Source organism: Bos indicus, chromosome 5, assembly GCF_029378745.1.
Source record: "Bos indicus isolate NIAB-ARS_2022 breed Sahiwal x Tharparkar chromosome 5, NIAB-ARS_B.indTharparkar_mat_pri_1.0, whole genome shotgun sequence".
Taxonomy (NCBI): domain Eukaryota; kingdom Metazoa; phylum Chordata; class Mammalia; order Artiodactyla; family Bovidae; genus Bos; species Bos indicus.
Window position 1 is genome coordinate 101412313 of NC_091764.1, and position 12204 is coordinate 101424516.

The window sequence follows — 12204 nt, forward strand, 5'->3', positions numbered from 1 at the left end:
ACATTGCTATGCTCATCTGAAAAGTATTTTGTGTGGAGCTGGGTTGTCATTTCTCTTGCATATGCTATCTGAAAGGACTGGCTGAGCCATAGGGCTTCTCAGGTGGCTCAGTTGGTAAAGAATCTGCCTGCAATATAGGAGACTGGGGTTAAATCCCTGGGTTGGGAAGATCTCCTGGAGAAGGAAATGGCAGTACTTTTGCCTGGAGAAATTCATGGACAGAGGAGACTGGTGGGCTTTAGTCCATGGGGTCACAAGAGTCGGACACGACTCCTCATATGGCAACTCTATGTTTAACTTTTAGAAACAGTTTTTTCAGCCTCTGTTGAGATGATGATATGGTTTTTGTCCCTTATTCTATTGACACATTACATTGATTGTTTTTCATAAATCTAATCAACCTCACAATTCTGATATAAATTCTGCTGAGTCATGGTGTATAATCCTTACCTTGCCTGATTCAGATTGTGGAGATTTTGTTGAAGATTTATTCACAAAGGATATTAGTCAGTAGCTTTCTTGGGATTCCTCTGTGTGGCTCAGGCATCAAGGTGTGGTTTTATGGAATCTTGGAGGCTATAGGTATTTTTTGATGTAATTAAAATCTGTATCAATTGACTTTAAAGAAGCAAGATGATTCTAGAGAAACCAATTCTGTTCAGTTCAGTTCAGTCGCTCAGTCGTGTCCGACTCTTCATGACCCCATGAATCGCAGCACGCCAGGCCTCCCTGTCCATCACCAACTCCCGGAGTTCACTCAGACTCACGTCCATCGAGTCAGTGATGCCATCCAGCCATCTCATCCTCTGTCGTCCCCTTTTCCTCCTGCCCCCCATCCCTCCCAGCATCAGAGTCTTTTCCAATGAGTCAACTCTTTGCATGAGGTAGCCAAAGTATTGAAGTTTCAGCTTCAGCATCATTCCCTCCAAAGAACACCCAGGGCTGATCTCCTTCAGAATGGACTGGATGGATCTCCTTGCAGTCCAAGGGACTCTCAAGAGTCTTCTCCAACACCACAGTTCAAAAGCATCAATTCTTCAGTGCTCAGCCTTCTTCACAGTCCAACTCTCACATCCATACATGACCACTGGAAAAACCATAGCCTTGACTAGACAAACCTTTGTTGGCAAAGTAATGTCTCTGCTTTTGAATATGCTATCTAGGTTGGTCATAACTTTCCTTCCAAGGAGTCAGCGTCTTTTAATTTCATGGCTGCAGTCACCATCTGTAGTGATTTTGGAGCCCAGAAAAATAAAGTCTGACACTGCTTCCACTGTTTCCCCATCTATTTCCCATGAAGTGATGGGACCAGATGCCATGATCTTTGTTTTCTGAATGTTGAGCTTTAAGCCAACTTGTTCACTCTCCACTTTCACTTTCATCAAGAGGCTTTTTAGTTGCTCTTCACTTTCTGCCATAAGGGTGGTGTCATCTGCATATCTGAGGTTATTGATATTTCTCCCAGCAATCTTGATTCCAGCTTGTGTTTCTTCTAGTCCAGTGTTTCTCATGATGTACTCTGCATATAAGTTAAACAAGCAGGGTGATAATATACAGCCTTGATGTACTCCTTTTCCTCTTTGGAACCAGTCTGTTGTTCCATGTCCAGTTCCAACTGTTGCTTCCTGACCTGCATACAGATTTCTCAAGAGGCAGGTCAGGTGGTCTGGTATTCCATCTCTTTCAGAATTTTCCACAGTTTATTGTGATCCACACAGTCAAAGGCTTTGGCATATTAGCCTGATCTAATTAATGAAGGCTTTAAGAGTCGAGTTGAGGTTTCCCTAAAGAGAACACATTCTGTCTGTGGAGAGCAGCATCCTTGATACCAAAGAATGCCAGTCTGCCTTTTCTGATGGCTGCCCCAAGGATCTCAGCCTTGCCTAGACAGTTCCCTCAGTCATGTAAGCCAATTCCTTGTGAGAAATCTCTTAATACACATCTCCTACGGGTTTGGTTTCTCTAATAGGACCCTGAATGATAACACAGGGTAATGAATACTGGCCTCTTAGAGTGAACTGGAAGTCTTTCTTGCTCTTCTGTACTTGGGGAGAGTTTGTGAAAGGTTTAACTATTATTTGAATGTTAGTAGAATTTCCCAGGGAAGCCCTCTGATTATGTGAATATTCATCAGATTTGTTTTTCAATTTAAGAAACTTATTCTACTGTGTTAATCTGATTTATCTCAAATATAGCTGGGATGTCATTTCATGTTTGTGTGTATTGTCCTACTTCACACATATTTCTTTTCAGTTCAGTTCAGTTCAGTCACTCAGTCGTGTCCAGCGCTTTGTGACTCCATGAACTGCAGCACGCCAGGCCTCCCTGTCCATCACCAACTCCCGGAGTCTACCCAAACCCATGTCCACTGAGTCGGTGATGCCATCCAGCCCTCTCATCCTCTGTCGTCCCCTTCTCCTCCTGCCCCCAATCCTTCCCAGCATTAGGGTCTTTTCCAATGAGTCAACTCTTCGCATTAGGTGGCCAAATTACTGGAGTTTCAGGGTTTTTTTTTTTCACTGCTACATTTTATTCCACAGTATAATAATGAGGGTTTTTAGTTTGGCAGAGCTGGATGTGGATTCTAACCACAAATCTTACCAGCAGTGTGAGTTTGAACTGCTCTTTTTCTTATTTTTCAGGAACTGGGATAGACTGTGGATCAACCCGTGACTGAGGAGCTTGTGTGCTCTCTGTGGTCCCCCTGTTCCCCAAAGGCCATATCCCTGTAAGTTACCAAGCCTTTTAGTTTTGGTTTTCTTCTGTCTCCCCTCATTTAAACCTCCATCTTTGAAAATCTGTTGAAGAAAGTGAATGAAACACTCACTCAGTCCTCTGTTCCCCCTCACTTCCCGCTCCCTAAAGCCCACATCCACTACCAGCCTAACACCTGTCCACCTAGTGCCCCCTTGTCCACGGTGGCTCCTGTCTAGCCATTCTCCCTTGACAGGCATAATCTCTTTCAAAGAAAACCATTTTCGGTTACTTTTCCACTTAAAACCTTATGCAAACTTACACACAAACACTGTACATACAGACAATTGCCTGGTACACAGAAAAGTGCTCAAATTATAGTGAAGTGAATAAATATGTGATATGAAGAAAACAAAAATAATAAAATTGATTTAAAAAGTCCAAATTAAATGGAAGTTTCATTAAAAGAAAAGGCATAGCAATAGTATAAAAAATAAGAACTATTTGAGCATAGTAACTAGTTTTGACTCAAAAGTTGATTAAGGATTACTGATTTGGGTCTCTAGAGTGTCAGAGCTAAAAGACACAGATGATTAATCTTTGAGAGAATATATTAGTGGTCTGGAGAAAGTAAAATTTTTACAAATTTTTGAAAATAGTAATTTTATCGGAGTATAAATTTAACACGTGATCATTATAGAGAAGCATCTCAACTGGCCAATGAAATGACCTCTGGAACATCAGACTGCAATTCCAAGAGTAGACAGAAGAAACTTGCCCTCCTATGATCTAATCAGTAAATTCATATTCCTATCAAGAAACATCCATTTGGTAACTCCGTGATGGTCCAGTGGCTAAGACTCTGTGCTCCCAACTCAGGGGGCCAGGGTTCATTACCTGGTGAGGGAACTAGGTCCTGCATGCCCCAACTAAGACCCGGTACAGCCAAATAAATAAAACTAATACATATTTTTGAAAAAGAAACATCAGTTTTACATACCACAGCCTTGAAAAGAAGAGAGAGGTGACCATAATCCTGTTATCCCTTCCTAAACAGGCAGCTTCGGAAGAGTCCAGTGGGGGCCATGCCTGGCGCCACCATGGACATGGACCAGGATGACTTCGGGAGCCCTGCCGAGTGGGGTGACCAGCAGCCAGAAGATGGTGTGCTGGGAGAAGAAGATGCCCAGGTCCAGCAAGAATGCCTGCAGAAATTTTCTACCCCAGATTATATCATGGAGCCCTCTGTCTTCAACACTTTGATGAGATATTTCCAGGCAGGAGGGTCTCCAGAGGAGGTGATCCGCCTCTTATCAGACAACTACACAGCTGTGGCCCAGACCATCAACCTGCTGGCCCAGTGGCTCATTCAGACCGGGGTGGAACCAGTGCAGATTCAGGAAACAGTGGAAAACCACTTGAAGAACTTAGTGATGCAACACTTCGACCCCCGCAAAGCAGATTCTATCTTTACAAACGAAAGGGCAACCCCCGCCTGGCTGGAACAAATGATTGCACATCCCACCTGGAGGGATCTTGTTTACCAGCTGATGGAAGTGCACCCAGACTGTCTGATGCTGAAATTCACGGTCAAGCTCATTTCCGATGCAGGATACCAAGGCGAGATCACTGGCGTGGTGGCAGCCTGCCAGCAGCTGGAAGTGTTCTCTAGAGTTCTCGGGAGCTCTCTAGCTACCATTTTGGATGGAGGAGAAGCCAACCTTGCAGAAAACCTGCCTCAGTTTGCTAAGATGGTGTGCCACGGTGAGCATACGTACCTGCTGGCTCAGGTCCTGATGGCCGTGCTGGCCCAGGAAGGCCAGCGGGGCGGGGCAGTGCGCAGGGTCGCACAGGAGGTCCAGCGCTTCGCCCAGGAGAGTGGCCACGATGCCAGTCGCATCCCGCTTGCCCTGGGCAGAGCTGCCTCCTACCCCCGGCTGTGCCAGGCCCTGGGGGCCATGCTGTCCAAGCAGGCCCTGAATCCAGCCGACATCACCGTCCTCTACAACCTGTTTGTTACCAGCAGGGACCCGCCTCCTGTCGAGCTCATCCGGGTGCCAGCCTTCCTGGACCTGTTCATGCAATCGCTTTTTAAACCTGGGGCCAGGATCAACCCAGACCACAAGCACAAGTATATCCATCTCTTAGCCTACGCGGCCAGCGTGGTGGAGATCTGGAAGAAGAACAAACGCCTGAGCATCAATCAAGATGAGCTGAAGGCAACAACGAAGGCTATTGAAACTGTTCACAATTTGTGCTGTGCTGAGAACACAGGGGCAAGCGAGCTCCTGGCCGAGCTGGGCACCCTCTATAGGTGCATCAGATTTCCAGTGGTGGCAGTGGGTGTGCTGACATGGGTGGACGGGACCGTGTCAAAGCCCAAGTTCTTCGAGCAGCACACCCACCCCACTCCAGTGCCCCTGGCCCTGCTAGACGAGGTCAGCACCTACCATCCCCTCCTGCACCCCCACGTCTTGCAGCTACTGATCAAGCTCTTGGAGACTGAATACCCCGAGCTAGATGCCATGAAGCAGCTTAAGGTGAAGAAGATCCTCCTGAACAGGATGGTGCACCTGCTGAGTTGCGGCCATGTGCTCCCTGTGGTCGCCTACATCCGCAGGTGTCTGGAGAAGCTGGACACCGACCTGTCTCTCATCCGCTACTTTGTGTCCGAGGTGCTGGATATGATCATCCCTCCCTACACCTCTGACTTTGTGCGGCTTTTCCTGCCCATCCTGGAAAACGACAGCATTGCCAGCACCCTGAAAAGGGCGGGTGAACATGACCCTGTGACAGAGTTCATAGCTCACTGCCAGTCTAACTTCATGCTGCTGGACTGAGTCAGAGCAACACCAAACCCACAGCAGAACATTCCAGCAGACCTACTGTGGAGAATCCTTTTGCAGAAGCTACTGGTGAAGAGACCCCCAGTCAACACCTTGGAAATGGGTTCTGATGGGAGGAGGTGGAGAATTTCTGTAAAAAAAAAAAAAAAAGAAATGTTAGCAGTCTTAACAAAGTTAACTTAGCTTTTTTCACAAGACCTGATTGTTGACTTCATATTATTGTAATTGCTTTAATTTTCCAAGAACAAATAAAAGTCTTTCTACAGTTGGAAAGTGTACATTCTGGTGTTGGCTTTCTGCTGTGTAAATAAAGCACTTGGGTCCAAAAAATAAATAACAAATAAAAAGTCAAACAACTTTCCAAGTTTTCAAGAAATACTGTCACCCCAGATTCAAGAGGAAGGATTAAATGTAAGTCCACCACCAGCATCAGAAGCTCTACATGTAAAACTGAGCATGTGTCATTGAACCCACAATGCACCCAAACACTCAAGTCTCCAGGCAGGTAAACAAAGATATTCAAGGAAGCATTTACCATCTCTATTGTGAATTATCAGAAGACAATTATATGACTCTATTTGATAACTGGAAAGATAATGTGGGAAAACAATGCTTTCGAATACATGGAAATTAGAGTCATTTTGACCAGTCCTGTGCTGGGATAGTGATCATCGAAATTTTAGTGATACAAATTCTTTGTACTTTACATTCTTTACCTGTTGATTTTTGTCATAAGCATTATTACTTGGCAACATGTATATCATAAGTAATACTTAATTTATTCTTAATGTGAAGTCAAGTGGGCCTTAGAAAGCATCACTACAAACAAAGCTAGTGGAGGTGATGGAATTCCAGTTGAGCTATTCCAAATCCTGAAAGATGATGCTGTGAAAGTGCTGCCCTCAATATGCCAGCAAATTTGGAAAACTCAGCAGTGGCCACAGGACTGGAAAACGTCAGTTTTCATTCCAATCCCAAAGAAAGGCAATGCCAAAGAATGCTCAAACTACCGCACAATTGCACTCATCTCACACGCTAGTAAAGTAATGCTCAAAATTCTCCAAGCCAGGCTTCAGCAATATGTGAACCGTGAACTTCCTGATGTTCAAGCTGGAAAAGGCAGAGGAACCAGAGATCAAATTGCGAACATCCGCTGGATCATGGAAAAAGCAAGAGAGTTCCAGAAAAGCATCTATTTCTGCTTTATTGACTATGCCAAAGCCTTTGACTGTGTGGATCACAAACTGTGGAAAATTCTGAAAGAGATGGGAATACCAGACCACCTGATCTGCCTCTTGAGAAATTTGTATGCAGGTCAGGAAGCAACAGTTAGAACTGGACATGGAACAACAGACTGGTTCCAAAGAGGAAAAGGAGTTCGTCAAGGCTGTATATTGTCAACCTGTTTATTTAACTTACATGCAGAGTACATCATGAGAAACGCTGGACTGGAAGGAACACAAGCTGGAATCAAGATTGCCAGGAGAAATATCAATAACCTCAGATATGCAGATGACACCACCCTTATGGCAGAAAGTGAAGAGCAACTAAAAAGCCTCTTGATGAAAGTGAAAGTGGAGAGTGAAAAAGTTGGCTTAAAGCTCAACATTCAGAAAACAAAGATCATGGCATCTGGTCCCATCACTTCATGGGAACTAGATGGGGAAACAGTGGAAGCAGTGTCAGACTTTATTTTTCTGGGCTCCAAAATCACTACAGATAGTGACTGCAGCCATGAAATTAAAAGACGCTTACTCCTTGGAAGGAAAGTTATGACCAACCTAGATAGCATATTCAAAAGCAGAGACATTACTTTGCCAACAAAGGTTTGTCTAGTCAAGGCTATGGTTTTTCCTGTGGTCACGTATGGATGTGAGAGTTGGACTGTGAAGAAGGCTGAGTGCCAAAGAATTGATGCTTTTGAGCTGTGGTGTTGGAGAAGACTCTTGAGAGTCCCTTGGACTGCAAGGAGATCCAACCAGTCCATTCTGAAGGAGATCAGCCGTGGGTGTTCTTTGGAAGGAATGATGCTAAAGCTGAAACTCCAGTACTTTGGCCACCTCATGCGAAGAGTTGACTCATTGAAAAAGACTCTGATGCTGGGAGGGATTGGGGGCAGGAGGAGAAGGGGACAACAGAGGATGAGATGCTGGATGGCATCACTGACTCGATGGACGTGAGTCTGGGTGAACTCCGGGAGTTGGTGATGGACAGGGAGGCCTGGCGTGCTGCGATTCATGATGCGATTCAAAATCAGAACAATGAAATTCAAGTTACAAATTCAATAACTTTAATGTCTTTTTTTTCAACTTAAAGACATTCTAGGAAATGAAAAATTCAATCATTTACTTATAAGATAGTTTGAATGTGTTTCTACACCTATAAGTAGTTTGGACTCTCACAAACAAGGTATAAGAGGTATGGCCTCAGGAATTCCTTGGGAATCCAGTGGTTAGGACTCCCTTCTCTTACTGGCAAGTCCTCAGGTCCAATCTCTGGTCAGAGAACTAAGATTCGGCAAGTCACTTGGTGCAGACAGGAAAATAAATTACTTAAGATGGCACTAGTGGTAATACAGGAGACATAAGAGATGTGGGTTCTATCCCTGGGTCAGGAAGATCCCCTGGAGGAAGGCATGACAACCCATTCCAGTATTCTTGCCTGGAGAGTCCCATGGACAGAGGAGCCTGGCAAACTACCGTCCATGGGGTCACAAAGAGTCAGACACTACTGCAGCGACTTAGCACACAATTTTAAAAACATGCCATCTCAAAAGATTTGTGTTTTCAAGTAATTTTTATGAATATATTAAATCCAATCAAAGTAAAATGGGGGGGACTTCCCCGGTGGCACAGTGAATAAGGATAAGAATCTGCCAATGCAGGGAACATGTTCGATTCCCAGGAGGATACCACATGCTTCGGAGCCACTAAGCCCGTGTACTACAACTACCGAGCCTGTGCTCTGGAGTCCACAAAAAATGTGCAGCTTATAGAGAATTACACGTCAGTAAAAAAAAAAAAAAAGAGGTGAGTCTAAAACAGAAGTCGTATAACATTACCAACACATACTGTTAGCTACACATTTCATCAGCTCATCTGTATGTCTCCTTTATCTTAGTCTGTTTTTCCAACCATCTTCCTGAATTTCTTTTATCCTTCCCTCAGTTTTATAGCTTTTAAAATCACATATTTATGCACCCTTCAATAATATTATTTGATTTTTGAAGATTATGTATTTCGAGACTTGCTCTTTTTACCCAAAATGATGCTTCTAAAATCAACCGAGTACTTGAAAGTGAGAGTTACTCAGTCATATCCAACTCTTTGTGACCCCATGCCAGGCTCCTCTGTCCATGGGGCTTCTCCAGGCAAGAATACTGGAGTGGGTAGCTGTTCCCTTCTCCAGGGGATCTTCCTGATCCAGGGATTGAACTGGGGTCTCCTGCACTGCAGCTCAGCTTTACCAGCTGAGCTACTAGGGAAGCCGCAACCAAGGACCCAAATTAACTTTAATTCATTCGCTTCCTTCTGACTATATTATTTCCCCTTCTGATGTTTCAGACCATGAATGCTACCACATTCTTCCTCATGTCTCCTGATACACATATGGAAGAAGGTCTCCATGTATATATGAAGGATAAGAGAATGTATAATTTTACAAGACAGTGAAAACTTGTTTGACAAAGGATTTTCCTGATGGCCCAATAATTAATACCTGCACTCCTAGTGCAGGGGGCCTGGGTTTGATCCCTGGTCAGGGAACCAGATCTCCCAGGCCACAACTAAAGACCCACTGCATGCGTGGGTGCTAAGTCACTTCAGTCATATCCAACTCTGTGTGACCTTATGGACTGTAGCCAGCCAGGCTTATCTGCCCATGGGATTCTGCAGGCAAGAAGATTGGAGTGGATGGCAGTTTCCTCCTCCAGGGGATCTTCCCAACCCAGGGGTCGAACCTGTGTCTCCTACACCTCCTGCATTGTTCAGGGGGTGGAGAGGGGAGTCTTTACCACTAGTGCCACCTGGGAAGCCCAAAGACCTGCTACAACCAAGTAAAAAAAAAAAAATTTTTTTTAAGAAAAATAACTCTCTCCTTTAATTAATGTGAAGCACAGGAGACAATTATTTAAAAAAAAAATTGTTTGCCAAACAAGTTGAATCAGTTTACACTCCCACCAAAAACACACGAGAGTTCTTGTCAATCTACAGCTCTCTAACGTGCAGCGCTGTTTGACTTCTTCAAGTGGGTATAACATGGCAGCTCATTCTTGTCTTCATCTTGATTTTTACTAAGGTTGGGATACTTTTCAAAATATTAGCCATTCAGGTATTCTTCTGACTCCTTGGCCTCACACACACATCTTTTACACATCTTTTAATAAGGATTGTTTTCCTTATTGATTTCTGGGAATCTTGTTTCAGATACTACAAATTGTCAATATATTTTCTGCAAATTCATGACTTTTCTTTCCACTTCATTCCTGGGGTCCTTGATGAATACCAGTTTTCAATTTTTATATAAAATTGATGAATCTTTTCCAGCAGCATTTATTATATAACTCATTACTTGCCACACTGGTCTGTAATTCTCCATTATCATACATTAAGCTTACATTATACATTTGGGTCTGTTTGTAGACATACTTATGGATTATAAATTTTTGTAAATATTGTATCATAATAGAAATATTTTTATATATGTATATCTCCTTATTTAAGGTTTTGTTTCTCTGCATCTTGATTAAACTGAATATGTTTCATATGCCTGATGGAAATGTATTTTTTTTACGGGTTTTTTGTTGTTGTTTATACACTTAATCCACTTTACCACTGGGGCTCATCCTTGTGGTCCACTGATATCCGAGACAGGAAAGACAGTTACCTTAGTTCTAGGCACTGTCATCTCTGTAACCTCTGCAACAAGCAAATTATTGGTTCCTTAATCTGCTTCATCCAATCCATCTTCACCACAGATTACCTCATCATTTACAAACCATCAGGGATGCCCAATAGCCTTAAATATTTAGCTTAGTTGGTAAAGAATCCGCCTGCAATGCAGGAGACCCCGATTGGATTCCAGGATCAGGAAGATCCCCTGGAGAAGGGATAGGCTACCCACTCCAGTATTCTCGGGCTTCCCTTATGGTTCAGCTGGTAAAGAATCTGCCTGCAATTTCAGAAGACCTGAGTTCGATCCATGCGTTGGGAAGATCCCCTGGAGAAGGGAAGGCTACCCACTCCAGTATTTTGGCCAGGAGAATTCCATGGACTATATAGTCCATGGGGTCACAAAGAGTCACATGCCACTTTCACTTTCTTTCTTTTCCCAAAATCCTTAGCCTGAATTGGAACATCTTCAGGTTCCTGGCTGGTATCCAGCTTTGAAGAGTTCTCATCAGTTCTCTAAATTTTTCTTGATCACAGCCCAAGTTCAAACTTCCTGAAAGAGCCTATTAACCCTCACATTCTAATCCCAAATCCTCAACTGTCATCTCCATGCACTGCCTACTACGGTATCATTTCTGGGCACTGCCTTGTCAATAAAAGTACTTGAAAAGAAATCAGAAGAGAGTAAGAGAACAAGTCTTGCATTTCTCTGGAGATAAAACTTTGTAGGCAGAGTGAACAGCAAGTGCAGAGGCTTCAGTTGGGCCCCACACCGGCTTGTTAACTGAAAAGCAGGGCAATCTGAGGGATGGAGCAAAGTGAGTGCAGGAAAGTGCTTTTTTTTTTTTTTTTTCCCCAAGAACTTGCAGTTCTTTTTTTCTTGCACGCTAGCTTTCTCTAGTTTTGTTGATCAGGGGCTACTCTCCAGTTGCAATGAGTGGGTTTTTCATTGCAAGGTCTTCTCTTGTGGAGGCCAGGCTCTAGAACACTTGAGTTTCAGTAATTGTGGCACACAGGGGGCAGTTCCCCCAAGGCAAGAGAAATCCTCTGGACCAGGGAGTGAACCCATGTCTTCATTAGCAGGCAGATTCTTAACCACTAGGCCACCAGGGAAATACAAGAAAGGGTTAACAGAAGTCAGAAACCTAGCAAGGGACCAAGCCAAATTTTATTTTTTTTAAGATTGATTTTGGCCCAAGAGAAAAGACAGCAATTGTAGAAGCTGAGTTTCTTGACTCAATCAACTGGATCAATGGAACTGCCTTCACTTAAACAGGGAGGCCTGAGAGAGGGTTAGGGGTCAATTCGGGACTTCGAGGTTGAGGTTGGGAGTTTTAAGTTTGACTTATGAGTATTGAGACATCCAAGCAGAGATACAGAGCTGGAACTTTGGATATACAAGCCTGGAGATTCAAATCCTAACCTAATCACCGTCTGGGTGGTAACGATGTCATTATGATTAGATTTCCGTGCTTGGACAGTATATATAGGAACTCAGAGCTCTAGAGACATAGACTTGAGAGTTGCAGTAGGTCCACAGTCTGGAAGACAAGGAGAGAAAAAGGAAGAAGTAAAGAAACTTGAGCATCACTGACATAAACAGAATCTCTGGAGAGGATTCGGTCCTGAGAGCCCTCAGAGAAAAGCCTTTCAAGATGGACAGAGCTCCAAATACTCCAAGTAAGAGAGGGCTGGGAATCGATCACTGGATTTTTGCAATGCTAAGATCATTGATTGGTGACTTCAACAAGAGAGATGTCTTTGGAGTTGGATGT

General features: G+C 43.7%; 1 pseudogene; it reads left to right on the forward strand.

The window, feature by feature from the left end:
• The first annotated feature begins 3779 nt into the window (after positions 1–3779).
• Positions 3780–5565, forward strand: LOC109558835 (negative elongation factor C/D pseudogene; annotated as a pseudogene).
• The last annotated feature ends 6639 nt before the right edge of the window (positions 5566–12204 follow it).